Genomic DNA, 26313 nt, shown 5'->3' with positions numbered 1-26313 from the left:
CGAAAGACGAAATGGTTGCAACATTTCAGTCTTGAGATTCTATAGACATGATCGCAATAAGAATTAGTTAATCCGACATCAGTGAGGTCCGGTGTGGATCTAGATGCGATTACTAAATACATTGCCAAGAATCATGGTCTTGGATCTGGATGGAATTTTATGTGATTGATTTAGATATGATCTGAATGTGCACTGACTAAGTCGTTGTTAGGGGCTCACAGCCCTAACAAGTATTCAGTAAAAAAACATGCAATATAAAGGAAAACGACTACAGGAGACTGCTCATTTAATCATAGAACTGCAAAGTATATGAATAAGAAACACCATAATTAAGATAAGAAAGTATTGCTTCACTGTGTATTCATCATCACCATCAAAACTACAGGGCAAAACAGCAGTATGGCTACAGGGAAACTGCAAATTGCCCGTTTGTTACATCAAAAACTGCTACACGCCATAAGACATTCCGGGTATTTTAAACTACTCAAGCAAAGGTACTTGTGTAAACATGCCCTTAAGGTTTTAAAGCTAAGACCTTAGTTAAAACTCCAAAAAGATAAGTGCCTTGACACATTAGGCCCTAACATTCGTCTTTGTGCAAGTGCTAGATTTGTGCCGTCTAGTGCATTGGTACTTAGAGTCGGTGTCTGAATTGGTTTATGGCTTCTATCTGTTTTTGCAGGTGTAATTGAGGGCAATTACAATTCTTTTAAAAGGGGGGTATGTCACAAAATTATGACGTGGCATGAATTAATGACAAAGACCAAATGCCATAAGTTGTTCCAACTTATGGGCACCTACCAAGAGGGCCCCAAGGGCCACTAGGAATTTAACCGAAGACAGGAGACAGACTGTACAAACCCACTAGAAAACGTGCTGGTTGGCTGTACGGACGGCCGGGATTCGCGTTGACAGTGATGACATGGTAGCGTACGGAATTCCGCAATTCACGCTGGCGGAAAACACTGACCAGCTTTTTGTGCAATTTGCTTTTGAGTTTGGATATTTTCATGTAACTGCTTTTCAATGGCTAAGGGCCTTTAAATATGACCCAAGAGCCACTCTCTGGCTCAGTTGTGCTGACGAGCCTTTGAATAGAGAGGACCCGCTGGCAATTGTACTTTGCTCAAGCATTAATGTAAAAAGAAATACTGAAAGGGGCACTAGTCTTTGGGGCCAATCTCTCTGGGCACGGAACTATGTTGGGCCGTGTCGACTCAATTGAACTGTGGTTTAAGTGTAAAGTAATTCTACCGTGTGTAGTGCCAGATTCTCGACTTGGGGTGCCCTAGTCTGTTACACTTTGAGGGTGTGTGGAGCTCGTTCTCATCCTCTTCTGATAGTTCCAATAGCTCTTCCTCTTCTGATTTCAGTGATAGGACAGAAAGTCCAAGAAATGAAGAAAGACCCAAAGACACAGAAAGAACAAGAAGAAGGCTAAGAAGAGCAGAACCCACCGAAAGATAGCTCGTTCCAGAATAGATACTATCACTGATTTCCCTTTGGATTTCAGGGATACTGCTGTGCTGACATGATTCTGCTGTATGACTTTATGAATAAGAAAATTGGAAATGGGAATTCCTGAACTTGAATCTGATTGATGTGTACTCTCTCATGTGATTTTGTTTGAGTGCAGGATCGAAAGACGAAATGGTTGCAACATTTCAGTCTTGAGATTCTATAGACATGATCGCAATAAGAATTAGTTAATCCGACATCAGTGAGGTCCGGTGTGGATCTAGATGCGATTACTAAATACATTGCCAAGAATCATGGTCTTGGATCTGGATGGAATTTTATGTGATTGATTTAGATATGATCTGAATGTGCACTGACTAAGTCGTTGTTAGGGGCTCACAGCCCTAACAAGTATTCAGTAAAAAAACATGCAATATAAAGGAAAACGACTACAGGAGACTGCTCATTTAATCATAGAACTGCAAAGTATATGAATAAGAAACACCATAATTAAGATAAGAAAGTATTGCTTCACTGTGTATTCATCATCACCATCAAAACTACAGGGCAAAACAGCAGTATGGCTACAGGGAAACTGCAAATTGCCCGTTTGTTACATCAAAAACTGCTACACGCCATAAGACATTCCGGGTATTTTAAACTACTCAAGCAAAGGTACTTGTGTAAACATGCCCTTAAGGTTTTAAAGCTAAGACCTTAGTTAAAACTCCAAAAAGATAAGTGCCTTGACACATTAGGCCCTAACATTCGTCTTTGTGCAAGTGCTAGATTTGTGCCGTCTAGTGCATTGGTACTTAGAGTCGGTGTCTGAATTGGTTTATGGCTTCTATCTGTTTTTGCAGGTGTAATTGAGGGCAATTACAATTCTTTTAAAAGGGGGGTATGTCACAAAATTATGACGTGGCATGAATTAATGACAAAGACCAAATGCCATAAGTTGTTCCAACTTATGGGCACCTACCAAGAGGGCCCCAAGGGCCACTAGGAATTTAACCGAAGACAGGAGACAGACTGTACAAACCCACTAGAAAACGTGCTGGTTGGCTGTACGGACGGCCGGGATTCGCGTTGACAGTGATGGCATGGTAGCGTACAGAATTCCGCAATTCACGCTGGCGGAAAACACTGACCAGCTTTTTGTGCAATTTGCTTTTGAGTTTGGATATTTTCATGTAACTGCTTTTCAATGGCTAAGGGCCTTTAAATATGACCCAAGAGCCACTCTCTGGCTCAGTTGTGCTGACGAGCCTTTGAATAGAGAGGACCCGCTGGCAATTGTACTTTGCTCAAGCATTAATGTAAAAAGAAATACTGAAAGGGGCACTAGTCTTTGGGGCCAATCTCTCTGGGCACGGAACTATGTTGGGCCGTGTCGACTCAATTGAACTGTGGTTTAAGTGTAAAGTAATTCTACCGTGTGTAGTGCCAGATTCTCGACTTGGGGTGCCCTAGTCTGTTACACTTTGAGGGTGTGTGGAGCTCGTTCTCATCCTCTTCTGATAGTTCCAATAGCTCTTCCTCTTCTGATTTCAGTGATAGGACAGAAAGTCCAAGAAATGAAGAAAGACCCAAAGACACAGAAAGAACAAGAAGAAGGCTAAGAAGAGCAGAACCCACCGAAAGATAGCTCGGAGGAGGCTTCATCCTCTTCTGAGAGTTCGGACTCCGATGAATTGATGTTTTATTCTAAGAGGAAGCATTTTTACAGAGCCAACCAATATGACTTTCTTGAGGACGAGCAAGAAAACCAAAGATTTCAAGGAGGGTGGACAAGGACTAAAGTTTGATACTTTTTCAGGCTTCTGAGATACCCACAAGGCCCTCGCTTTTATTCAACAATTCGACATAGCTTATTCAAGAGGGCGCTATTCAAAGCACTCCAAGGTCAGGAGGGTAGCATCCTATCTGAAGGAAAATGCACAGACTTGGTGGTCCACTCTTTTGTTAAGAGAGGAAGCACCAACGAAGTGGCTACAGTTCAAGCGGCTTATCACTTCCTCTTGGCTCACTCAGGAGTACGAACGTGATGTGGTTACTGCTTGAAACTATCTTCGAATAACAAAGGAAGATACTTTGGATACCTACTGCCAGAGATTTTGGGATACTTTTCTACCGGTGTCTTCTTTTAAAAAGATCACCTTTAAGGAACAGATCGAGCGATTTTGTTGTGGTCTACCTAAAGAGATACGAGACTACCGTTCATTGCAAAAGTCCAAGTCCATTCAACAACTGATGAGACATGCGAAGCAGGGATTTTCAATGCATGCGGATACTCTTAGTATCCAATTAATCAACTCTTGACAACAAGGACCGTACAAAATTCCAATAACGGTAATAGAAGACGAGAAAGGTTTCAGAAAAAGAAAGACACGCGTCCCCGATTGACGGACGAACGGTGATCTGACTATCTAAAAACAGGGAAGCGACTTGAATGTGGAGAACATAGACATGTGTGAGCACGGTGCCCGCAAAAGGCACCCAAAGGACAACCAAAAGACAAACTAGAGAGTTTCAGAGCAGTCGAAGAGCGCAGAAGAAAAGGAAAGACGAAAGCAGGACTGGTACCAGACTATGTGGGGATTGACTTGGATCAGATGGACGAAAGCATTGAACTTTGCAGAGCATGGGGTAAAATGCGAGACCAAGAAGCCCTAATCTTCTTTGATGGAGGAGGCAAGGCCAATTTTATTTCACCTGAATTGGCAGCTCGACTTGGAATTATGCCCGAGGAAATGGGGCCACAGGCTGAGGCTGTTCTAGCGTCACCCTGTTGCCATTATACCTGTCATTGGAAAGTTTGTTTGCATTGTCAAGGATATTTTGGGCACGAGGACTTTTACATCATGCCTTTGGAAGGGTGTGACGTCCTCCTAGGAATCCCTTGGTTCCATAAGAACACTGTCGTGGTCGATTATAGGGCAAGGAAAGCCATCTTGAAGAATGAGAAGGGCCGAGAGATTGTACTTGCTGTGGAATTGAAGGGTGAGTCTATCCCACTTGTATCGGCTTCGGCCATTTTCAAATTTATGAAATCCAATGTTTTTGTTTACTCGATCTTCTTGAAAGAACTGAATGATGAACAAAGGTCAAATATGTCTGATCTAGAAAAGGAACGACAAGAATTTCTACTGGTGTAGGCTGACTATTTCTCTGAAGGCCTACCAGGCGAGCTATCTCCTTCACGTTGGTGCAACCACAAAACTAGACAACACCTTGAGCAAACCAAAAAACACTATCGTATGTACAGATGGATCCGATTGTGCGGTGAGTGCAAGAGAGAGAATGGAGAGAAGGGGGAAGGGAAAAACAATATAGAGAGTTCTTTTGGTGGAGCTTGAGAGAGTGAAAACACTCTCCTCCTTATTATCTTTATGAACAAAAGAACAGACTAATAGAAGGGGGAAGGGAAAAACAATATAGAGAGTTCTTTTGGTGGAGCTTGAGAGAGTGAAAACACTCTCCTCCTTATTATCTTTATGAACAAAAGAACAAACTAATAGGCGTCCGGCCATGGCCACCGGGCACTTGGCCTAAAACCCAATAATCTTGCACTTGAAGGCCAACGTGGCCCAAGTGGCTAAAGAATGTAGGTGCTACTATGTACAAATGTACAAAACGTGAAGCATGACCCTAGCTTCACCCTACGCCCATCATCTCTATGCAATGTGCGAACCGCTCTGCTCTTTGTTAGAGCATCCGTTGGGTTTTCATTTGTGTGAACTTTGACTAACTCAATGCGTTTGGTAGCCAAAATATCTCGTACCACATGATACCTGACCTTTATGACTTGGAGTGAAACACGGGGTTCTTTACTAACACAATCGCACTCTGGCTGTCGCAATGTAGCACTGGAATCTGGTGTTTACCAAAATCTCCCACTAGACGAGATAACCACACAGCTTCCTTATTGGAACTAGAAACTGCAACATACTCTGCCTCATTGGTGGAAGACGAAGTGCAATTCTGGAGACATGACCTTCAAGAAACTGCCGCTCCAGTGAACAAGAATTTGGTGGAATTTGCCTACAATAACACGGTTCACTCTTCGACGGGGAGGGTGCCATTTGAGATAATTGAAGGTGCTCAGAAGGTTCCTCCCTTTCTCAGTACTAAAGACAAGATTTTTGAAGCCGACCAGTCCACGAGGGACTTGGACCCTGCTTTTGCCAAGGTCTGCAAGGCTTTAGAGAAGTCTCAAGAATGACATAAGAAGGTAGCAGATCGACATCGACGAGATTTGAAACTAAAGGAAGACGATTGTGTACTCTTATTTTTTGAATAGGCATTGTTGGAATTAGGGTTGCAGAGAAACGCACACAGCTTGGAGAAGACGAAGGAAGCTCAAGGCACACAATAGAGAGTGTCTTACTTAGTGTGCAATGGAAAGATGGATAGCCCTAGAGTGATGGGCGTATATACAATGCACGGGGGAAAAAACCTCCTAAAGAGGGAAAAAATGCCCCTGCGGTCCTAGTGTGTTCACACACATCACTACCACATGTATATGGTAACAAATCCCCCTTGGAGTGATGCGGTGAACGAGAGCTGGCACATGAGTAAATGGAAGTGCCATGCCCTGAGGATATGATCAATCCACAAAGGGGAGTAAGCCCAAAGCTTTGCGGAAATCTTCGAGCCACTAGGTACTGCATCCGTACATCATTCGTGAAGCAGGTGCTAGGCCCAACCATGACCTTACATGCCTCAAAAAGTGGAGATAAAAACACTGCACTGCTTGCAAACGCCTTAAGCCTTTGAATAGGCAGGAACCCAATATGATTGCATAGTCCAAGAATCCCAATTTGCAAAACAGAATGAGGCTCCACAACAAAGAGATATGCTCGGTTTGGATCCAACGCATCTTTATCTTCCATAACCATAGTGAGAGGAAAATGACCTGGTCCATGCTTGCAGATGAACCTTGCAACACTTTCTGCACAACACTCTTCTCGAAAAGAGGGATTACCATAAGGTGGAGTAACACCGCAAATAAGGTTAAGCTCCATTCGTGATGGCATAACGAAAAGCATTAACAACAACGGGATGGCAACCAGGTGAATGCAAGCCACAAGAAAACAACCAAAAGGCTCTTTATCTTGCTCGTCTGCTGCGAAACATCAAAAGACTTGCTTCAGAAACTCCAAAAGCTAGCAGCCCTGGCAGAGCAGAGTGTACAAATTGCTTTCTTTTTTCAGCATATTTTCTAGAGAGGAAGGGGTGGGTAGAGCTAGACAGGGGTGAGGGGGCTAGGGAGGCTAGATAGGGGCGAGGGGGAAGTGGGTAGTAGGGGCGAGGGTAGTAAATGGCCGAGGGGTGGGTAGGTAGTAGGTAGGGGGTGAGGCCTAGGTAGGGGGAGGGTGAGGGGTTGGTAGGGGGGCGAGGCCTAGGTAGTGGGACGAGGTAGGTAGGGGGTAGGGCGAGGGGTAGGTAGGGGGGCGAGGCCTAGGTGGGGTAGGGGGGACGAGGGCGAGGGAGGGGGTGGGGGGCGAGGGGGGGGAGGGGGGGGGGGTAGGGGGGGGGGGGGGGGGGGGGGGGGGGGGGGGGTCAAGGGCGAGGGAGGGGGTGGGTAGGGGCGAGGGGAGGCTAGATAGGGGCGAGGGGTGGAAGGGGGTGGGTAGGGGCAAGGGCAAGGCGAGGGTGAGTGGGCATGGGCGGGGGGGGTGTAGGGGGGGGTGAGTGAGTGTGAGGGGGAGGGTAGGGTGTAGGGGATAGGGGGTAGATGGGGATGAGAGGGTGTGAGGGGTGGCAGATAGCAAATTTATATTCATCTCCAATGCAAGGTATAGCCGGAAGAATTCGTGTTCCATTGTATATGAATTCCATGGTCCACTGGTTGAGAGAGGAGATTCTACAGAGCGCAGCAGTTGATGGAGAGCATGAGGAGGTACCATGAGCAAGACAACTATCATGAGCAAGGAATTCATCAAGCAGGACGGGCTCTGTGAAGGCAGATCGCTAGACACAGAGGAGAGCTTTGTTCTGGTCGGAGAAGCAGACACCACTAGGGCTGATGTTTGAGGGGGGTTGAACTCTTGTAGAGGTGATCCCGCTTCTATGATTCTTCATAGGCTCACCAAATTCAAAGGCTTCCACCAAGGGCGCATCAGGAGCAGCTTCTGTGACTTTCAACCTTTGAGCTCGCTCAGGTGGCTCATTAGGTTTAGTTACTGTGGAAACATTGGAAGAGGGTGTACCTTCAGGTAAAGAGCGAATCGAGACTCCAAAACAGGCATAGATTTGGTAGCATCCAACCACTCCAACAGATCATCATTTGACCCGTCAGGTGGAGTAGGTTGTTCCAATTCAAGGCTGGTTGCTAGGGACAAAGAACTATGTTGCACGATGGGATCCATGCCTCCTTCTTGGCGAATTGGTTGCATCGGGGAGCCAGGAGTATGTATCCACATGGCATCGTTTCCCCAATCATGAAGTGCTTTAGTATGTCGTAGCCATGGTCTACCGATAAGCAAGGGAAATCCGCCCTCCACCTGTGGAAGACGAATCACAACAAAATCCAAACTAAAAGTGAAATCTTGTACGTATAGAGGCATGTTTTCCACTATGCCCATAGGGTGTACAATCCTCTGGTCGGCCAATGTTACTGTGAAGGGGGCAGGTTGAGTAGGCTGCAGGCCTAAAGCCATCATAGTGAACTCAGGCATCATATTGATGCCAGATCCACCATCCACAATTATTCTTGAAAATTGTTGCCCCAAGATGGACACGGTGAGACAAGGGCTTCTATAATCCGTGAGGGGAGCAGCGTGATGGGATATCATATAAGACTTGAATGGTTGCACTGGGAGGTGCCCGCCACTAGGACTTGCTCCGGGGTAAAGTGATTGAATAATTGTAAAGCTGTCACTTCGAAAACTTGCATCTAGCCGGAGCATGTCATAGAGCGACACTTGTTGAAAAGTGTTCTTCAAGATTGTCTTTGCTGTAGGCTTTTCTTTTTCTTCTAGTGGCTTTTCTGGTACCTTGATCTGCTGTAGATCAACCACTGCTTCCATGAAGGCTTCATCAATATCGGAGAGCAAAGATTTGGATTCTTGCTTCTCACTGAGTGAAAGCTTGGCGCCAACTGAAGGTAGAGTATCCATTGTTGGGAGAATGTGTGGGGAAGTTGAACGTGTTGGAATACTAAGACCGAGAGCGGCTCTCTGGGCCCGGGTGAGGACGCCCGCTGGCTCCTCTACCAACTGCAACTTCTCTTGAGTGGTAACCACATGGACGGAAGGGGGTGGTTGAGGAGTCGTGCTAACTGCTATCAAATTGAGCTGGGGAAAGGTAAACTCATTTTGGCTTTGACTTGGGTTCTGTTGACTTGGGTTCTTAGCCGTGGATGCACGAAGTTTAGGGCAATCTTTACTATAGTGATCCTTCGTTTCAGGGCAATGACGAGACAGGGAGGGGACCCTTCAAGCAGAGGGCATTTGCTTTGGTAAGACCATATTTTCCGTATCTGTAGCACAAAATGGGCCGATTCAATGGACGAGTTGGAGGACGAGGTGGTCCTTGCTCCTGGTGCATGGAGTTGGAGGTGGAGGCATAGAAGCTATGAGGTGGGGAGGGAGCATGGGTGTGATAAAACGCTCTGAGAGGTAAAAGTGCTCTGCATACCTTGCATAGGAGGGGCTGACAATAAAGGTGGCATGTGGTGTGGATGGCCACAGGGAGAGACCATGTTGGATGCAGGTGTTGTCCATTGTTGAAGAGTAGGACCAAGACTTTGTTGTATTTGTCGCAATCCCTGGAGGTAGTAGCAGTCCTTGTCCTCATGCCCAGACTTTTCGCAGAAGTGGCAATAAGCTAGAAGGGGACAATCTTGTGGAGGGTGTCCTGGAGAGCGACACGGCTGCACCATACCATAGCTTTATTCTCTTGCTGACACCGAAGCTCTTCTAGCTATCTCTTGATTTGATCCAAAGCCTCTTGATGTGGGGCCTTCTCCTGTCTAAGAGAGATTGATTTCTCCTCTTGAAGAGCGTGTTGTAGTTTTAGGGCTTCAAGTTCCCTTCGTAAGGAAGTCAAAGGGTCATACGGACTCTCCAAGAGTACAGAGGAGTCTTTACCTGAGAAGAGCTGGTAAACAGCTTCCGTGCCCCCTCTATCCTAGTAGCAGCCGCAACAAACTCCTCCAAGGTGGCATCAGGTCGGAGATTCTCTCTCAGTTTTTGCTGAGAAGTCTTTGGAAGTGCCTTCTCTACCCATTTCTTGACCATGAACTCACCTGGTGGTTGAGGAAGCTTGGCGACCAAAGACTTGGTTTTAGTCATGAGTTCTGCAAAAGTCTCCTTTGGCTGGAGCACCATGTTGGTCAACTCATCCAAAACCTTTTCAGGGTAGTCATCTGGCCCAAATGCGGCACAAAACTGTCGTCTTAAAGTTGCCCAAGTTGCAAAATGGTTCTCTGCGAACTGGCTGTACCACTTGTCTGCAAAGCCATCCAAGGTAGATTGAAAGAGTACCAAATAAGAATCTTCTCTATTAAGACCACGACCTCTACAGAGAGAGACAAACCTCCTTGCATGGTCGTCTGCATCTTTTGAGGAGAGTCCCTTGAAAGTAGGAAACTTGATGTTTACCTTGGCCAAAACACTGGTCAAAGCCTCCATATCCGTTTACTCAGGAGCCCGTTGCTCAATTACTTGCCGTAACAAAATGGGAGAGAGCTTTATTGGGGAAGGTGACCTGGAAGATGTAGAACCGGATGGAGGTATGGGTGATGAGGTTGGTGGACTTTTACTAGGTACCAAAGGTTGACGTCTTCTGTTGTAGTACTGCAGAGGACTCAGTAGTGCGCTTTGTCGCTCTAATGACCGCCTTGTATGTGTCATGCAGTGACCACAAACCCAACAAAGCTTTGGGCAAGAAAACCTTTAACTGGTTGAACACATGTCTAGACTCTACTAGACCGGGGCGAGTGACTAGACCACCTGGCTGGACCAGAGACGAGGAAGGACTAGACCAGGGCAAGTGACTAGACCACCTGGCTGGACCAGGGATGAGGAAGGACTAGACCGGGACGAGAGCTTGGTTGGATCAAGGCGAGGCGAAGTAGGCTAGGTTAGGTAAAACTAGCTAGCTTCTCGATTTGTACCTCAACAGAGAGTGAGACTTCAATTGAGGTCCCACTGGGCGTGCCTAAAATGAGAGCACCTGTAGCGCGGATAGTGTCGTGCTCTCTATAGTGGGTGCTCCTCAGTGCAATGTGCGTGACATCTCACTCAAAACAGAATGAAAACAAAGGAAACAATAGATAACAGCTGATCAACACATAGACACAGCAACAACAACAAACCAGAACATATGAACTTGACTATCTCAAAGAATCTATACAAACTCTGGCGTGGTAACACACTCAGCTCCAGCCCAAAACTCACAGGTACAATGGGGGTGTCGAGGCTCAGATGTGGAGGGATGATGCAGACATGCTGTGTGTATAGACTCGCTGCCCTAGATGACGACGCTAGACCATATATGAAGAAGATGAACCTCCTGACCCAACAGATACTACTCACATGTACCACCATAAAGAGCCACCAACGGCTCATAAATGTCAGCCATCTAAGTCTATCTCCAGACTGAGTGGAGGTGGTGACCTGGCCACGATGTCCACTAGACCACCGTCCGTATCCCTGCCACGTGTCACTGCTAGGTCAGAGAGTCCGTCCAGTGTGAACCAGACCATACCAACTGTACTAACTGTGTGTCCTGTGAAAGTGACTGTAGCATGCTACAACGTCCGAGCCATACACACTCAACCGTAGCTGTGAAGATTGCCTTGTACTCAGCCTCTCAACTCGAAGTGGCCACAGTAGGTTGCTTCTTGCTCAACCATGATATACATGAACTGCCAAGTATGAAACAAAAACCACTTGTGGACACTCGCGTGTCAAAACAACTAGCCCAATCTGAGTCCAAAAAAGCATGTAAGTCTGGCGGCAATGATCCCCACTTGGGATAAAACAAGCCAAGATGTAAAGTGCCACTAAGGTAGCGAAAAGTCCTCTTGACAGCCTGCCAATGCTTAGACCCTTGGCTATGCATAAATCTGCTGACTTGTGAGACTGCAAACTAAATATCCGGCCTCGTGTTGCATACCTAAATGAGGCATCCAACAACAGTTTGGTAAAGAGTGACATCAGCAGGATCACCAGCATCATGTAGACTCAACTTCAAACCTGTTTCCATAGGAGTGGCAATAGGTTTGCAATCCTCAAGTCCAAACTTACATAGCAATGTCTCTATGTAACTTTTCTGACACAAGGCAATACCACCATCACACTGCTTAAACTGTAGACCCAAGTAATGATGCAACAGTCCCAAATCTTTCATCTTGAAAGTAGCATTCAAATCAGCCTTGAATTCAGCAATATGTCTCTCATTTGGTCCAGTGATCAACAAATCATTACATAAAGAACCACAATGAGAAGTACATCACCCTCACGCTTTACATACAATGTGCGTTTTGTTGGACTGTTACGAATGCCTTGTTTGACCCGATGAGTGTCAGCTTTCTCATACCAAGCACGAGGAGATTGCTTCAACCCATACAAAACCTTCTTACATTTGCACACTTTGTCCTCTTGTCCTTTTATGACAAAACCGCGAGGCTGCACTACATAAACTTCCTCAAATATGTCACCATTCAAAAAAGCAGTAACAATGTCTAATTGATGTACATCCCAAACAGAATGAGCTGCCAATGCACATAGAAAACGCATAGTAGTCATACGACAAGTGGGAGCAAAAGTCTCTTCATAATCTATGCCTTTTTGCTGTGTATAACCCTTTGCAACAAGTCGAGCCTTATGGCAATCAATCTCACCATCTGGTTTGCGTTTCAACTTGTAAACCCACTTCGTATCAATGGCCTTTTTGCCAGAGGCAAATCACATAAAGTCCATGTGTCATTTTCTATAAGTGCATCATATTATTCTGATTGCATGGCATCCATCCAATTTTCTGAATTCTGTGCTTCATCAAAAGAGATGACATGTTGATTGCTGGCAAACACTTGGAAGAAATTTCAGCTTTGAAGTCAAAGATGGCAAAATCGTTTGACATGAAAGACATGGGTGAGGCAAGTCATATACTTGGTATGCACATTGAGAGAGACAGATCAAAGAAGTTGATTTGGTTATCTCAAACAGAGAATATTGACAAGGTTTTGCAACGTTTCAATATGGAGAAGGGAAAGGCATTGAGTGTTCCATTGCCACCATATGTGAAACTTAGCAAACAAGATTGTCCTGTGTCTGAGGAAGAAAAGGCTGAAATGGATAAGATTCCATATGCGTCTGCAGTGGGTAGTTTGATGTATGCAATGATTGCTACACGTCCGGATATTGCATTTGCAGTGGGAGTGGTTAGCTACATTCAGTTCAGTTTTGTATCAGTTTTGTTTCATTTGTCTTTCCGACAGACGGATGACATACACACCATGTACATTTGATTTGTCTCATAGGCTGATTTCGGCTTGACATAGACGTTAAAAATCTTTCTTTCTTTCTCTCTCTCTCCCTCTCGGTTTGGACAATATGCAGCGCTGATCATATCAACACTTTTGAGCAATATGTATGAACACTAACAGCCTCCTTCATTGCGATGACAATTTAGCAGCTTTCAGGCCTGTACACTTTGCCATATCCTGCGTAATGTGAGGAATAAATATGTTTTAAGCTGTCATGCTTGCAGCAATGGCATAACATGCAACTTTCAGACATGTGATTCAGTCCTACTGTTGGCTTCCATTCCCTAAACAATATTCAAGAGCCTGTCATCTACAAGCTTCCGTTGGGAGATACTGAATCAATGGCTTACTCTCATAGGCATGCAACCTCAACCGCTCTCTCACAGCCGCTTCATCTGAATCATCCGCTTGCACGCTTAGCTGGGAAATGCATTCTTGCGAAGGCAGGTGCGTGTTGCTTCTCATATCCTAGTTGAGCCCAGCTAGGGTGGACTGGGGGACTCCCCTCCCTGGTCTACTGCTGCAACCAGTCCCCGCCAGCACGGACTGGTTGCAGCAGTAGACCAGGGAGGGGAGGGTCAGATTTTCTTTTAAAACATCAAGCCGCGAGGACTGGTAGGGTCATGCGAGTATATGTGCACAATTTTTGGAAAATCGTTAAAGAAGGGAATCTGATGCGATTCGAGGTAAGGCGAAAAGTCACTAACAAGGCAAGTCAATGCCAGGTGTCCGCGTAGGGAGTCAACGGTCGGCAGAGGGCAGCGATGGAACTGGTTGGGCCGTGAGCACGTGGCTGTTGTCGTCTGGGGACGTTGGGCAGGAGTATCCGCAATGTCGTCATGCAGAACGACCAAGGGGCAGACGGGGGGAGGTTCGTCGGCTGGATATAAGGGGGGTATGGGCTGCGTTGAGAGCGTAAAGGTAGCAAGGAGGTCAGCAAGCAGCAAGCATCATGTATGTGTTCATGCTACTGTCCGTGACAGAATGGGACTGTCTAGACGGAGAAGTTGGTGGGTGCAATTGTGGGAAAGCAGGAAGTAGCGACGATGATGTTTACAGGGGTACGTATGCGAGGTCGACAGGAAGAAGCGCTTCAAGGCGAGGGCTGATGAAATCGCGTCGAGGTGCATTGTGGACGATGAGAGAGAGCAGAGTTATAGGCATGATAGGTCGAGAGAGACAGGTGGTGACGTTGAGCACTGGTGGGCTCAATTGTTGTGGCGAGATACAATGTAAGGGAGGAACAGAGGGAGGCAATGCAAGCTGGCATGGAGAGATAGACAGAAGGCGGTGCAGAGAGAGACAGCAGGTCGTGGTAGGCAGTAGGCAAAGAGAGAGCATAGCGACGGCCGTGGCGACAGGCAGGGTAGAAATGGACATGTGATACCTTTGAGAAGTTTAATGGGATTGGCATATGCTAAGGAATCTGAACATCTAAATTAATTTCTTTAATTTATGCCAGTATAGGGATAGGGTCATGCGAGTAGGGGGTACCGGCAGTAAAAAAATTCCAAAAATGAGGCGAATCAAATGAGATCCCTTTGGCAGGGACTAATGGCAGGTGGAGGACACCGCAGCAGGCACAGATCGAGTAGGAGCGAATGAGCTCACGTGCATACGGCGCAGCAGGCACATGGCATGCACGTAGAGCTAGAGGGCGATGGACGCAGGAGTAGTAGACGCGCAGAGATTTAGGAAGTTTTCTCTTATTAACGGGGTTACGTTGCAAGGCAAGATTACATGCTTGGTGTGCTGGTTACAGAGATTGATCATTTACGATTACCGTCCTGTCTGTCTGAGTTCGACTTCTTAATTTCCTTTTAAAGGGTGGAGGAAATCAATTCCAAGGTTATGACCCAGGGATGAGATTTGGGGGTATCTAAGCTGCCAATAGAGTAGGGTTAGTTCTTTTAAAAAAAAAATATCAAGCAAACTAGGGAGCTATTGTAGTAGGCGGTGCCACAGGCAGATAGAACGGCACATGGAATGGTTTGTGGCCGGAGATCATTTAATTGTGTACCTCTTGGGCATGATGGCGATGCGGTATGAGGTTGAGGTATTGAAGGCGAACAATAGTACAACCATTGCAACTGGGATCTTGGAGAATCCTAATTGCCACATGGGATTGAATTATCTATGTTTCAAGTATGAAGAGATTGCTTGTGTCTCAAATACTCAATTTTCATAATGGTTTTAAAATATCGTTTTTTTTTTCCGATGAGTGTTAGATTTGTGATAGTGAAAGTAACGTGCATGGAACTATTTTTTTCTTTTACTATTGTTGCTCTTGTATCAATTTGCTGGAATTTATCTTCGCTCGATTTTTTTTGCTCGGTGATTAGAAATCCCCGTCACAGACTGCTTACGTGGCATGACCCTACACTAATAAAGTTGCCCCAACTTATGGCCAAGGGACGAGGGGCCCAAGGGACACAAAGACCTTAAAGAAATTGAGTAGAAGATTGCTGACGTGACAGCTGTCCAGACGTCGTAGATTGCGCTGACTACTAACGTGGCTGCACGGATTTCCATAGATCGTGCTGATAGCGTTGACGTGGCCATAGTTACATGGGATGGCGGGTCAGGGTCGGGAACGGGGATGGGGACGGGACAACAAAAGTTAGGAAATGGGGATGTGGGTCGGAACGACAAAAAAAAAGAGCTTTTTTGGCATTTTTTGACCTACACACATGCCACACATAGAGCATCACTTTGACCACAAATTTACACTAAATAGACCAAAGAGCATGACTCATATAGGCGTAAATGTGCCAATAAAACATCGATGGGTACAAAATGAAAAGTGCATGCCATAAGGGCTCAAAAAGGACAAGCCTCAAGGATAACAAAGGGCTAGATAGACTCAGTGATCAGTGATCATCAAACTCCGGAAGTGCTGGCCTGCTGAATCTCCATATCATCGTCGTACTCGAGGTCGTCAGCGACATATGAGGCCTCGCGAGGCTCGCATTGAGGCTCGTACTCCTCCTCTAGCTCCCCCAAAAGTGTCTCGGCCATAGATGGATTCTCTTGTGCCATCTCCCACTCAGTGAAGGGATCTGCCTTGTGTGTTACGCTCTTGGCAAGCATGTGCAAGTTAGCGCTCACAAACACCAAATCATTGGCCCTCTGGACCCCAAGGCGATTCCTCTTCTTAGAGTCAATGTGGCTGTACACACTCCATAGTTGCTCCAAGCAACTAGTGGTACATGCTTGGCTAAGGACACGAACAGCCAAGCGCTGCAAATGTGGGCCATCTCCTCCATAGTCTTCCCACCACAACATCGAGCCAATCTTGCTGCGATCAACCTGTGCATCTACACATCGATAGGAGCCCTTCTTTTGCCTGTAGTTGAGTAGCTCATCTCTAATCTTGCGCCTAATGTCACTGCTAGGCTCAAAGTGCTCCAATGCAAGCCGCCATCCGTTGCTCACCTCCTTGTCGGTCTCTTGACGCCTTCTTTGAAACTTGGGGTCAAGCACATAAGCTGCCGCACGAAGTGGAAAGTAGTATCCATTCCACCTCGACTCACACAAGCCACGAATCTCCGCATATTGAATAGGGTCAGACACAAGCTTCTCAAGTGTCTATCATCTGATCCATGGCTTCGTACACTTTGCCAATGCATGGCTGCAAGCTATCCACAACTGAAGTAGGTGTAGAATAGGCTTGACCATGGTGTCAAGAGTCTTCACCTCCTCCCACCAAGCGGCGTCGTCGGCCCATTCTCGGCATTTCAATCCTGTTGCTGATGTAGACTCCGGCATGGCCTGGAACTCATCACTAAGAAAGAGGCCCCTTAAGGCTCCGCCACATGTAGACAAGCGGCTTAGCATAAGCCAATTGAATGCAAATCTTGTCTTTGAATATTTGAGCAAGGAGAAGTGGCTTCTCTTTGAGAACTCATGGCGCACTTTTTGATGGCTGAGCACAAAGGAGACAATTTGAGAGGCATCACTAATGGTGGGTGACATCCATGACAAGCTCCCTATGTCCTTGAGGAGGTTGTTGAGGCAATGCGCCATCCAAAATGTGACATGGATGCTGGGATACATGTGCTCAATGATAGCCCCGGCTGCCCTATTTGACGCCTCTCCATTTGCAACCATACAGAGGACATTCTCCGGGCCGATAATCTCTATGGTGCTTGTCCTCTCTGCAGCAAGCATCTCCGCGGCCTTGTCACTGTCGGATGCATCATGTGACTCCACAAAGTACATCCCCCCCCCCGAGAGTAGGCCACCACTCCGTGGATGGACCGCTTGCGGGTGTTGCTCCATTCATCTACAAGGAGAGTGTCATAATAATCAATATCTAATTCTCCTAAATGATTTTCTCATGTTAAACTGATCATTTAATATGGGAAAGTGCCAGGGGAGAAAAAGCTAGAATATTGGTTAAGCTAGCAGACCGGCCACAGTAGGGATCCAAAGGAGGGAAAATAGGGATCCAAAGGGGGGGCCATCTGCAAAAGAGCCATGTGCAACAATGGGCTAAAAAGACCCTAAGGTTCAACCCATTAAGACTTCTAAAATGCTAAGGTTCCAAAATTCAAAGGTTGTGTCCAAAGGTCAACCATGGGGCGAATTGGATGCTTTGTGTGTGTCCCAAAAGTCTTTTCAAATCCCTACATAGGAGGGCGATGAGAGAGAAAGTCACACACACACACACACACACACACACACACACACACACACACACACACACACACACACACAAGCTCCCTTTACACAAAGGGAATGAGGGACACATGTCAGCTCCCTAGGCCAGATGCCCACAAGGTGTACCCAATTCCTATTGGATGGCCTTGGAGGTGGACCAATGAGAATTAGGCTAGAGTAAATCTAGTTTAATTAACTTAAAAATACTTAATAAAAGAACCAATGAGAATTAAGTCCTCTAGAAGACTATTGGACAGTCTCCCAAGGGGTCCAATGAGCATTCAGCAGCCCAATGGCTTGCCTGATTCCTATTGGCCAGGAGGCAAAGGGGTCCAATGAGAGTTTAGTTGAATTATTAAATTACCTAAAGCTCTCACAAAAGGGGAAAGGGGGACACATGTCAGAAGGCTATCACTTATGCTGCTTAATTGTCATTGGCTAGCCCTAGGGAGGTCCAATGAGAGGATAGCAAGAGCAAATAGCAAATAGCAAGAGGGGTCGCCCAAGAGAGAGGGGGGGCTGATTTTTGCAAGGCATTATCACACACACACTCACACAATCTCATGTGTGAAGTAAAGAAGACTCTCTCTCCTTCTCAAGGTTTAATGAAAAGCTTACCGCCTACTCCAAGCTTGTGAGAAGGGAGGCCTACACCAACAACTCTTGGCTTTGTGATGCAAATCCAACCAAGAGCCAAGCTTCAATGCATGCTCATCTCCTCTACCATGCTAATTACTAAGCTAAGCTATGCTAATATGAGGGATTATGTGAGGAGATGTACATCTTTCTCGTAAGAATACTCCTTCCTCTCAATCTACTCTCATACCCTGCTAGCTCTCACTATCTTTGAAGGTGTGTGAGGTCTTGGGTCTGAGACCGAGGATAAGTGATGTTGTGTTTGCTAAGTGTTTTGCTTAGTGCATGAAGCTTTCATCTTCATTGCACTAGCTAGTCTTGAAGGAACACAAAGAACAATGTCTCTCTTGATGGGAGAAACCATAATACAAAGCCTTTTGGAGGGGGGACCGGCTCCATGCAAATCCGGTCCTCAACTGTTGTCAATAGCTTAATTTCTCTCTCTTTTGAAAATATTGTTCATGCTATCTAACTAGGTGTTATGCTTTTTGTTGCTCTCTTCACCCAAGCACTCTTGTAATTCTCATTAGGAATCTATTCTAATGAAATGCCCACTATGTTCATGCTAATTTCCACTACACACAAGTTTTTAGGCCATTAATTGTTACATTGGTATCAGAGCATAAGGTTTCTGTTTTCTTGCTCAAGAAGGGAGGTACTCAAGCTAGCTATAAATGGTTGGTATTATTAATTCTCTGTGAGTAAGTAGAATAGGGATTTTTCAGCCTTGCAGTGGGCTTGCCTTTGTGCAGTTAACGGGACATCACCGTCGAGAGCTATGGTCTTAATAGTGGAGTCCTACGGGGCTTGCCTACGGCTTAACCACTATTGAGCTATTAGAAGCTTGACAGGAGCCGGTGCTGTTTTGGTGTTGAACGACCCTCTGTTCTATTCCTTGCAATTAATGGCATTCGAGCCACGGGTACAGTAGCTTGAGTGCTTTTTCTAAAGGGGTAAAGAGGAGTAGCAACTAGGGCTTGAAGTGTCAAAGTACACCTAAAAAGTTTACACCTAAAAGTTGTTAGAATGGCTGACAATAGTAAAGAGAGTGAAATTAATGTTGATAAGTTTGATTTTGCTAATGAGCAAGCTACTAATAATGCTCTGATGCTTGTTAACTATCTTGTTTCTAGGCTTCAATAAGCCATGGGCAATCCATCTCTCTAAAGTGAAGTGCAACGCAGCTCCGTGCTCACGGGATTCTCCAAGCTCACCACCATGATGAGAGAACACCTAGGAAGCCTCCTTGTGAGACTTCCAAAAGAGGTCTCTCTCTGATTCGGGAAGAAGAAGAGAATCCATACGAAGGGCTCAAGAATTTACTTCTTGATGATGCATCTCCTTCCCAAAGGAGAACTCAAGAGCCTCCACCAAAGGAATGAGAAAGAAGTGAGTCTCCCGCCACCTCGGCGGAGATGGCTCCACGAAGACGGCAGGCTAAACGCTCTTCATCACCACCAAAGCGGAGAAGACCATCGCATCCTTCTCCACACCATAATTCAAAGAGGGATGATAAAAAGCAAGAGAAGAAAAAGGCGAGAAAGAGGACACCCTCTTCTCCATCTTCTTCGTACTCTTTCTCTTATGAAAGTGATGGTGAAGACGACGAAGATCAAGACAAGAAAAAGGCGAGAAAGAGGTCACCCTCTTCTCCACCTTCCTCAAATTCTTCACCTTCTGAAGAAAGTGATGGTGCAACCTTTGAACCATCAAAAAGAAGAGGCCATAGGAAATCCTATGCCGCGTGGAAGAGGTCGTCCAAGCTCAAGAAGTTCAAAGAGGGAGGGAAGAGCATCTCTGTCCTTACCTATGATGACACCTTTGGTGCTACTGACAAAGTCTTGGCCTTTATCCAACAGTTTGATGCGGCGTTTGGAGATGAGGGGTTCACGGAGTCCTCTAAGCTACGCCATGTAGCTATGCACTTTCAAAAGTCCGCCAGGCAATGGTGGTCTAGCCTACGAGCCAACGGTGAAGCTCCGCGAACATGGAAAGCTTTAAGAGCTTCCATGATGAAGCAGTTTTTGGCCACCGATGCTAAAGACAAAGTACTCACCGAATGGCGAAGCTTAAAGCTCTCTCCTATGAATCCATCCACAAATATGTAGACAAGTTTTGGGACCTACAACTCAAAGCCACTGTCTTCAAAAAGTTGGATTTTGGAGAGCAAAAGCAACAATTTTGTGCGGGCTTAACCGAAGAAATGGCGGAGTATGTCAACTCCCAAAGGCCACGTACCATATCGGCGGTAATACACCATACTATGGTGGCCTCTCGAATCAATTTCCAAACGGGGACTAAAAGAAATAATAAGCCCACGGAAAACAAGGGTTCCAACGAGCCTAAGGGGAAGGACAATGTCCAAAAGTCTCCTAAGGGCAACTCCAACAAAGCTAAAGAGAAGGGAGTTTACAAAGGCAAAAACAAACTCTCTCCTGAAGAGCTTGAGCGTTATCGCAAGGATAACCGGTGTTTCAAGTGCGGCGAACAAGGGCATGAGTACCGCGCTTGTCCCCAAAAAAGCAACCGCCAAGATCCTCCTAGAGCTACCTTCTTCCAGGAAGTTCACCGCCTAACAAACCTCCTTATAGAGTTTCTCAAGCTTAACAAGAGGAGATTATATGGCAAGTGCATGAGTTAGTTGAGAAGGGCATGGTTAGGCCTAGCTCATCTCCATTTTGCTCACCCGTGCTATTAGTGCAAAAGAAAGACGGCACATATCGTATGTGTGTCGACTATAGAGCACTAAATAGGATCACTATCAAGAATAGGTTTCCCGTTCCACGGGTAGAAGACCTATTTGATAAGCTACAAGGATCGACCTACTTCTGTAGGATTGACCTAAAAAGAGGCTATCATCAAATAAGGATAGTCGATCAAGACATTGTAAAGACCGCATTTCGCACCACATTTGGTCTTTACGAAAACATTGTCATGCCTTTTGGCTTGACCAATGCACCAGCCACATTCAACCGCTTGATGGAGAAGCTGTTCAGGCCTCATGGAACCTTCACTAGTGTTCTTTGATGATATTATCATCTACTCTAATTCATTAGACGAACACAAGCAACATCTCCAGGTAATATTTCAAGTTTTAAGAGAGAATAAACTTTATGTTAATCGAAAGAAAAGTGAATTTTTCTTGCAAGAGATTCAATATTTAGGTCACGTTATCTCTCAAGATGGCATCCAAATGGATCCATCAAAGTTAGAGGTAATAAAAGGATGACCTAAACCAAAGAATCTTCATGAACTAAGAAGCTTTATAGGTATGTGTGCATACTGTAGACGCTTCATAGAAAAGTTCTCACAAATTCCGGGACCATTACATGACCTTACAAAGAAAAGCGTTAGGTACACATGGTCTGCTAAGGAGAACAATGCTTTCGAAAAGCTTATCTCTCAACCTGTGCTTACACTACCAGATCTCTCAAAACCATTTGAGGTCCAATGTGATGCTTTATGGTTATTGCCTTGGAGCTGTTTTGCTCCAAGAAGGGCACGCCATAGGCTATGAAAGTCGAAGGCTCGACCCTGTTGAGCAAGCTCTAGGCATATATGAGAAGGAACTCCTTGCAGTTCTACATGCCTTAGACTCATGGAAGCACTATTTATTGGGGACTCCTTTCATTCTGCGAATGGATCACCAAAGTCTTAAGTACTTCATGACGCAGACCAAGCTCTCCGACAAACAAATGAGGTGGGCAAATTTCCTTTCGCAATTTTATTTTCATATTGCTCACATTACTGGCAAGCATATCAAGTAGCTGATGCACTCTCAAGACGACCGAGAGCGAATGTGGTTTCCATAGCAACTCACAATGATCTATCTTCAATGATAGATGAGTATGCTATTGATCCCGATTTTAGAGATGTGATTTTAGCCCTTGCATTAGGGAAGAAAGAAGAACCATTTACTTTACAAGATGGTTATCTTCTCTACGGCAATAGACTATGTGTTACTAACTCACTACGTGAGAAAGTAATGTATGAATCTCATGCTCCACCTTATGCGGGGCGTAGAGGGATTCAGTCTACCTTAAAGGGAATTGAAACATATTTCTATATGCTTACCATGAAAGTGAACATACAAGAGTATGTTTCTAAATGTGTGGTATGCCAAAAGACAAAATTTGATAGAGGGAAGCAACTTGGATTGCTTCAAACCTTGCCAATCCCTAATTCACCATGGGAGAGCATATCCATGGATTTTATCTTTGGATTGCCTAAGTCTATCCATGGGAATACGAGGATATGGACGATAGTAGACAGGTTCAGTAAACAAGCTCATTTTATACCTGTCAAAAAGATTATCAAAGCCCATCAAATGGCAACCCTCTTCATTTCACAAATTTTTAAGTACCATGGCTTGCCAATGTCCATAGTGTTGGATAGAGATCCTAGAATGACCAGTAATTTCTGGAAGGGTCTCTTTGAGAATTTAGGGACAAGGCTAAACTTCTCTTCGGCCTATCATCCACAAACGGATGGCCAAAGTGAAATAGCTAACCTAACAATTCTCGATCTACTAAAAGCCTATGTAACGGAAGTAGATCAAAGATCCCAATGGGAGAAGTACTTACCCTTAGTGGAGTATGCTTACAATAACACTGTACATACTTCCACGGGAAAAGCACCTTTCGAGGTAATTGAGGAGAGATCAAAAAGTCCCTTACTACTTAAGGTACATGGGAAGATCTTCGCTGCAGATGAGTATAGCCGAGACCTACAAGAATCTTTTCAAAAGATTAAGGATGCTATCTCTATCTCACAGCAAAGGCAAAAGGCTGTTGCTGACAAGCACAGAAGAGCCCAAGCCTTTAAAGAAAATGATTGGGTCTTATTAAAGTTTCCCAAGGCTCGATTAAGGCACACTACGGGCAAGAATCCTACGGGTCACCATAAATACTATCTTAAACTAGCAAAAAGGTACTATGGTCCCTTCCAGATTCTTAAGCCAATCAATGAGATGGCTTATTAACTCAAGTTGCCCAATCATTGGCTCATACACAATGCTTTCTATGTGAGCCTATTAAAGCCTTACAAAGGAGAGCCACCTCAAGAACCAACTATTGAAGACCCACCGGAGATCGAGGACCAAGAGGAGGTGCTGCAACCCGAGTCCATTCTCCGACATGAAGACAAGGTACTAAGAGGCGGTAAGACTATCCGACCTTATTAAGTTTAAGAATTATCCTTTTGAAGATGCTAGATGGATGCAAGGCATACAATTAAAGGATAACCTAAACCTTGTCAATGCTTACAGTGCTTCCCAAGAGTAAGCAAATGTACAAAATGTTAAAAATGAACAATGTTTTTGTCTTATAAGACTCTTTTTCTTTATTGTGCACAAAAAAATGAAGTAGTATGCATGCTTAGATCAAGTTTGCGGAGACGACGTCTCTCAAACACCAAGTAGAGCTTGTCACTCTACTATGGAAGACTGATAGAACTAATGTGCAGACATGCTTGCGGCAGCCTCAGGCTCTCAAGCGCCAAATGGACTAGTCATCCATGGTGGAATGATGTCGTAGGGTAACATAGGGATCCTCTACCCGCTAAGAAAAGGACTCATGAATATGCTTTATCTTCTCTACACCATAGTCGAGGACGACTATGATTTCAAGAGAGAGGTAATGTCATAATAATCAATATCTAATTCTCCTAAATTATTTTCTCATGTTAAAATGATCATTTAATATGGTAAAGTGCCAGGGGAGAAAAAACTAGAATATTGGTTAAGCTAGCAAATCGGCCACAGTAGGGATCCACAGGAGGGAAAATAGGGATCCAAAGGGGGGGCCATCTGCAAAAGAGCCATGTGCAACAATGGGTTAAAAAGACCCTAAGGTTCAGCCCATTAAGACTTCCAAAATGCTAAGGTTCCAAAATTCAAAGGATGTGTCCAAAGGTCAACCATGGGGGGAATTGGATGCTTTGTGTGTGTCCAAAAGTCTTTTCAAATTCCTACATAGGAGGGGGCGAGCCTAGCTTGTAGGGGATGAGAGAGAAAGTCACACACACACACACAAGCTCCCTTTACACAAAGGGAATGAGGGACACATGTAAGCTCCCTAGGCCAGATGCCCACAAGGTGTACCCAATTCCTATTGGATGGCCTTGGAGGTGGACCAATGAGAATTAGGCTAGAGTAAATCTAGTTTAATTAATTTAAAAACACTTAATAAAAGAACCAATGAGAATTAAGTCCTCTAGAAGACTATTGGACAGTCTCCCAAGGGGTCCAATGAGCATTCAACAGTCCAATGGCTTGCCTGATTCCTATTGGCCAGGAGGCAAAGGGGTCCAATGAGAGTTTAGTTGAATTATTAAATTACCTAAAGCTCTCACAAAAGGGGAAAGGGGGACACATGTCAGAAAGCTATCACTTATGCTGCTTAATTGTCATTGGCTAGCCCTAGGGAGGTCCAATGAGAGGATAGCAAGAGCAAATAGCAAATAGCAAATAGCAAGAGGGGTCGCCCAAGAGAGAGGGGGGGCTGATTTTTGCAAGGCATTATCACACACACACTCACACAATCTCATGTGTGAAGTAAAGAAGACTCTCTCTCCTTCTCAAGCTTTAATGGAAAGCTTACCACCTACTCCAAGCTTGTGAGAAGGGAGGCCTACACCAACAACTCTTGGCTTTGTGATGCAAATCCAACCAAGAGCCAAGCTTCAATGCATGCTCATCTCCTCTACCATGCTAATTACTAAGCTAAGCTATGCTAATATGAGGGATTATGTGAGGAGATGTACATCTTTCTCGTAAGAATACTCCTTCTTCCTCTCAATCTACTCTCATACCTTTCTAGCTCTCACCATCTTTGAAGGTGTGTGAGGTCTTGGGTCTGAGACCGGGGATAAGTGATGTTGTGTTTGCTAAGTGTTTTGCTTAGTGCATGAAGCTTTCATCTTCATTGCACTAGCTAGTCTTGAAGGAACACAAAGAACAATGTCTCTCTTGATGGGAGAAACCATAATACAAAGCCTTTTGGAGGGGGGACCGGCTCCATGCAAATCCAGTCCTCAACTGTTGTCAATAGCTTAATTTCTCTCTCTTTTGAAAATATTGTTCATGCTATCTAACTAGGTGTTATGCTTTTTGTTGCTCTCTTCACCCAAGCACTCTTGTAATTCTCATTAGGAATCTATTCTAATGAAATGCCCACTACGTTCATGCTAATTTCCACTACACACAAGTTTTTAGGCCATTAATTGTTACAGAGAGAGACTCCATTGGTCCCCCACAAATCCTTTGTTGCTTGGGCTGCTTGCTCCACGGAAAGATTCTTTTTGTCAAGGAGGGTGGTGCGAAACCTCTCCGATGAAGGTTGCACATAAGAGGGGCCATATTCCCCTATTTTCATAACCATGGTTCGAAAGTATGGAGACCTATCCACACAAAATAGAGCATGTTGTGTTAGCATGGAGAGTCAAGACCCCATAATGAAATACGAAATGGGAGATTGCGATGTGCATATCCCATAAGTCACAATGGAAACTCACCGCGAAGCATGGAAGACAATGTTGTCGTGGAAGAAGAATCGGGAAACCGACCTATCCACCTCTTCCTTCAATTTAGGATTCCAATTTTCGTCGAGGGTGCTTTGGCGATGCGCAATGGAAGCCTCCGATGTAGATGCATTTGTCTTGAACGCTTGAGAGGTGGAGCCAAGGTTGGCTTGCCTTTGCTATTGCGGTGTTGCCTTTGCAGAGGGATCAACGGCAACAAAACGGCCCCTCTTAGGCGCTTCCGCGACCTCATACACCGCGAGCTTCTCAAGAAGCTCCAACCTCTTCTCGGAAGATACTCGAGGGCAAAACTTCACCTCGTGACTGGGTTCATGAAGAAGATGGGCTCGCACTTTGTTTGCACCACCCGTTCTCTTGTACATGTATAGCTTAAAAGTCCATGGTCTTGCACCGCCACCTTGACCACGCGCGGTAGAGTCGAATTCATCCCACCACAACCATGTTTGCACGGCAGGCCTCCTGCGAGAAGAGCCGGCTTGAGAAGTGGAGTTAGCTTGAGATGACATGATGGTGGAGAG

The 26313-nt window shown here is 45.2% G+C and overlaps 1 protein-coding gene and 1 pseudogene across 8 annotated transcripts in view; one reads left to right on the top strand and one right to left on the bottom strand.

The window, feature by feature from the left end:
- The window catches only part of LOC147454072 (uncharacterized), a 96971-nt gene that overhangs the window by 25531 nt on the left and 45127 nt on the right, over positions 1-26313 (top strand). The gene's annotated exons all lie outside the window — the stretch shown is intronic.
- LOC147454073 (uncharacterized) lies at positions 15839-26301 on the bottom strand (annotated as a pseudogene).

The sequence above is a fragment of the Adiantum capillus-veneris genome, chromosome 7 (genome assembly GCF_014529385.1).
Source record: "Adiantum capillus-veneris isolate H3 chromosome 7, ASM1452938v2, whole genome shotgun sequence".
In the NCBI taxonomy this organism is placed as follows: Eukaryota; Viridiplantae; Streptophyta; class Polypodiopsida; order Polypodiales; family Pteridaceae; genus Adiantum; species Adiantum capillus-veneris.
Note: the sequence above shows the minus strand (reverse complement) of the source record. Positions and strands in the feature narration are given on the sequence as shown.